Here is a 5,000-nt window from a genome sequence, read left to right as displayed (position 1 = left end):
ACCTTCGCCATCGTCATGCCGACTCCCCCGTGCAAGGTTTGAGTGTGCAAGTGCATGACCAGCTTCTTGGTGAACAGTGCACTGTCGGGTAAGTAGATTGGATAATCTCCTTGAATGCGGCCCCTGCATTCATATAAACCGTCTTCGTTCTTCTGAAGGTTTAATCGTAGCTGATCTTCTTTGAAACTGGCTGTATTCAGGCATCTGACTTGACTATCTCGCACCCAGAACTCTATCCGACGGTTTATCTCCGCAGTGTTGAGAGGACCGCTGATCTTCTGTTGATGTTTCAACTTGCAGTTTTGGATAAACCGTGTTATCCATGAACAAATTCGAACCGCCCTCCAAAGATCCCACTTCTGTAATAACTGGTCAAGTTCTTTGTCGTCTGCTATTGCCACGGCGAGAACTTCCTTGATCACCTTTGCCTCAGCTTGAGTTTCTTTGCTTGGGCTAGTAACGATGTCTGACGGCCAATTCTCTGGGTGTGGTAACCAGGACGGTCCTTGAAACCACAGATCCGCACATTCTCCTGCTTTTCCTCCTCGACTGCCCAGATCGGCAGGGTTTTCCTTTGAACCCACGTGGCGCCAATAAATGTACTCCTTGTCTTGGATTTTTCGGACGCGATTACTCACGAATTGCTTGTACTCCCCACCACCCTTGATCCAGTGGAGAGCAACACTGCTATCTAGCCAGCAATGGACACTTGTTACGGGAAATCCTTGTAGGGCTTGTTTCACGTTGTGCACCAGATTAGTAGCCATATGGCCGGCTACCAGTTCAAGCCTCGGTATGGTTAATCCCTTCTTTGCAAGCCTGGACTTGGCGGCTACGAGTCCCTGTGATATACCTGAGGGTTGATGAGACACAGCGTATACTGCTGCTGATAAGCCTTGGCTGCTTGCGTCGCCGAAAGCGTGGAGGTTAATGCTGGTTATTTCTTCCTGGTACTGAACGATGCTTCTTGGTGCTTCAATTATTTCGGGAAGATTTCCCTCCCATGTCTTCCAGCTGGCCGTCTATTTCTTTGGTAGTTCTTGGTCCCATGGAATTCGCAGCTCACACTCTTGTCGGTAGAGTATCTTTCCCCCCAGAGTGATGGGCGATGCTAACCCTAAGGGATCATATATCTTTGCTAACTTCCCCAGCACTTCTCTCTTGGTGACATTCTCGATCGCTTCCGGAAAGCTGATTTGGATTTTGTCCGTGGCCTTGTTCCAGCGCACACCGAGTAATTTCGTTTCTCCTCCTTTTACACCCAACTGGTCTTTGGCGTAGGTTTGGGCTTCGCATCCTTGAGAACTCTGCTGCTCTTCTGGTCCTTCCTCTCGATATTCTGGCCGCTACAGGATAGGGACATTAGAGTGCCATTTATGTAGCTCGAATTTTGCCTCTCTGAAGATGGTCTGGGACATTTCCTTTAAATGCTGTGCACGCGCGATCGTTTTATCGCCGCTGATTAGGTCATCGACGTAAAGGCTTCTTCTTATTTCCTCTACTGTGTCTGGATACTTGTGTTGGAGGTTGTTAAGATGCTGTTCGATTACTCCGCCCAACAGAAATGGCGACGTTGACATCCCGAACAGCGCCCGTGTGAAACGCAGGGTTTCGACTTCCTTGCTCTCCAAATCTCTCAACCAATGAAACCGCATTGCGTCTCGGTCTTCCTCTCTTATTCGCACTTGCAAGAAGGCTTGCCTTAGGTCTCCAGCTAATGCCACTGGGTGGAAGCGGTTCCTTGTCAGCACACTCCAAAGCTTGTTCTGCAATGGTGGCCCAGTCTCAAGGCAATCGTTGAGGGATGGGGCCTGGTGGTAGGCTCGCGCAGAAGCATCATAAACAATGCGGATTTTTGTGCTCTCCGCCGTCTCTCGCACCACTGGTTTGTGTGGGATATAGAATTCTTTGCCTTCTGGTTCGCCTTCGGCACTCTCGACTATTCCTTGGGCTAGTTGATCTCGGATGATTTCATCGTACTTTTCCAACATCCCTGGTTGCTTCTCCAGCTTCTTTACGAGGTTCTGTAGGCGTTTAAGACTTCCTGGCTTATTGTTGGGAAGAGGTGGATGGTTGCCCTTCCAGAGTAAGCCAGTCTCGTACCATCCTTCTGGGTCCCTTAGGAGTTGCTCCTTGAACTCTTCGTAAACGAGGTCTTGATCGCCAACCGAATGGTCTTGTAATCCGAGCACGTCAAGTCTGCAGAGGTTCTCGTAATCAACAGCGGAAGTTTGTGTTAGGAACATGCTGGTGAGATTTGGTTCACTTCCGGGTGACAAGATAGTCCACCCCAGGCGCGTCCATTCTGCGATGGGTTCTCCGGGTTTGCCGATTCTGGGTGTGGTCTCTGTTTTGACTTGAGCGTACTCGCTGGCACCAAGGATAAGGTGAACTGGCAAATCCCTTTTCGTATCGATGTCGTCCATTTCTACCCCTTTCAGATGATGGTATCGTCCAATCATGTCCTTGTATCCCGGGTTGCCTAAGCTGAGCAGGACACCACGATTTACTTTGGTTACCTCGGTCCGAAGCTGAAATGCACCTGATAAGCTCTTAACGACGACTTCATGGATTTCAATCTCTCTTGTTGTTGCCTGCATCATCATTTCGATTCGTTTCAGCTCTTTTCGCACTGGTTGTTTCCTTAGTCGGTCGAGTAATGCGGCAGAAGCATATGAGCTCCCAGCACCGGTATCAAGTAGGGCACGACAATGTATCCCTCCCACGTTAACTACAACGACTGGATAGGTAACCGCGCCTCTTCCGGCTGCCACTAACATATGTTCTTGATGCTGAGATGTTTTCTCACAGATAGATGAATGATGACGCCGTTTGCAAATTCTGCAGGTGGAAGTGCTGCGACATTCTGAGGCCTTATGATTTGCACCAGTACAATTGAAACAAAGTTGTTTTACGTTCAACAGTCTCCTTCGTTCTTGTATCGTGGTGACTTTATCGCAGTTGATGGACTGGTGAGATGAATTATCGCAGTAAACGCATGGCTTTCTTCTGGGGTCTTGTTGGTTGGCCTGGTACGTCCTTGATCGAGGTGGCTTAGGCAGCGTTGGCTTTTCTTGCTGATATTTATCTTCCAATTTCGGGGGGTTTCTTTCTGTCCACTTGCGCAAGGCTTCAAGTAGTTTCGGAAAATCCCATTCCTGCCAGTTGTCATCAGTGCGCACCAGGTCACCTTTTATACCCTCCAACTTGTCGAGCGTCATTCGAACGTAACCATTGATTTCCTTTAATTTACCCATAGTCTCCAATGCTTGAAGATTTGGGGACAACTTCTGGTAAAATTCCATGATTTTGTTGGGGTTCGTTCCATGGATAGCGGGCAAAGACATTACGTTGTTTACATACGCGTTAACTATTTCGCTAACCTTTCCATAATTAGTGTTCAAAATGCTTTTCGCCCTCTCGTAGCCTTCTATAGTAAAGGGTAGGCCGTCAACTGTTGTTCTAACCCGTGGCTCCAGCAGCTCCTTCAGATAAGAAAATTTGGTGATTTGGGGCACATCAGCCGAGTCAATTTCTGCTTTGAACTGGTTCCAAAACCTCAGCCAATCTGTATGCGTGCCATTGAACCTTGTAATTTGTAATTTGGGCAGCTTCGCGTTGATTGATTGTTCTTTAATCTGGCATTTTCGGTTTTCTTCGATTTTCGCCTCGTATTTAAGTTTCTGCTCTAATTTTTCCTTTTCAAAACGCATTTCTTCTTGAAATTTCTTTTCTCTAATTACAGCTGCTTCATCTTCCTCCCTTTTCTTTTCGTTTTCGAGCGCCGCGCTCCTGAACGTCTTAATTTTTGACCCGAGGTTGTCAATGGCCTTTTCAAACACGCTTAATTTTTCTTCAAGGTCTGTGCTCCATTTTAAGATTTCTTCTCCGTCATCCCCCTCTTCGAACCTCAATTCTTGTACTCTTACCTTGAGGTCATGAACTTCGTCCACTTTCTTGGCTAAAGTTGTTTTCAATCTCTCTACTGATGCGAAGTTTTCCTTTTTCACCGCGTCGCTTGTCTGTCCATTCGTAAAGGTGAGAAGTTGTAGTTTCGCCTCTATTGATTTGTAAAGGTCTTCCATGCTTTCCAGTGTCCTGGCAGGGTCGCCACTTTTGTCGTGAACGGGTCTCGCGACAAATAATCACGCGCTTGATGTAATTTTAAAATTATTTATTTTCCTACGATTCTAGCTTGACACGTTGTCTCTGAAAAAACTCTCCTCTCATACAGCACAAAAAAAAGGTCTAAAGTTCACCGAGATTATATTTCCAATAGCTTACATTTAAGTCTTAGGGTTCGGCAGTTCGGGTTTCAAAATCACGCAATGTAACACTAACGTCCGCGACAATCTGTTCCATTTTCCCAGCAAGACACACAAGAAATTTCCCAGCCAGCTAGATAAAATTGGTTGGTTTCCCAGCCAGCTGATCAAATTTATTTCCCAGCCAGGAATTCCGCGCGCTTTCAAATCCTTCGATCCAAAACGACCGAACAAAAGCGACAAAACCGGGACAAAACAGGTTTTTTCCGCAAGCGCAATCACTCTGACCAGCCGTCGTATGTTTGTGACTATTCTCTGGGAGAGGGAAGGGGTTCTCTTTTTTTTTTTTTTTTTTTTAGTCGTCCTCAGTCTTCAGAGTTCCTACAGCCAGCTCGGGTTGAAATGCTAGAAAAAGTCAGTAATTCCCAGGCAAAACCTCTATCAATAACAAAATTTCCCAGCCAGCTCATCGAAACACCTGTATTTTTGCCAGCCAGCAAGTTTCCTCTGGGGAACAGATAATGTGAGGAACAGATTCGTTGGGTACCCCTGTCCTGTATGTTAACACACAGATGCCCCTAAAAGTACTAATTATGATCAGTAAATGCATGTATCACAAGTTCAAAGCTTCAAACCTTCTTGTGTTGGCGTTTCGATTGTTTCTGTAGTGTTCCTAATGACAGGTTAACTTTGTTTGGTTCAGCAGTTAATTATTTTTAGCAAAGAAGTTCTCAT

At 46.3% G+C, this 5,000-nt stretch overlaps 1 protein-coding gene and 1 pseudogene across 1 annotated transcript in view; both read right to left on the bottom strand.

The window, feature by feature from the left end:
- The window catches only part of LOC138060730 (uncharacterized), a 5,743-nt pseudogene extending 1,422 nt beyond the window's left edge, over window positions 1-4,321 (bottom strand).
- Window positions 1-5,000, bottom strand: part of LOC138060646 (uncharacterized) — a 49,577-nt gene that overhangs the window by 18,714 nt on the left and 25,863 nt on the right. The gene's annotated exons all lie outside the window — the stretch shown is intronic.

The sequence above is a fragment of the Montipora capricornis genome, chromosome 8 (assembly GCF_036669925.1).
Source record: "Montipora capricornis isolate CH-2021 chromosome 8, ASM3666992v2, whole genome shotgun sequence".
NCBI lineage: Eukaryota > Metazoa > Cnidaria > Anthozoa > Scleractinia > Acroporidae > Montipora > Montipora capricornis.
Note: the sequence above shows the minus strand (reverse complement) of the source record. Positions and strands in the feature narration are given on the sequence as shown.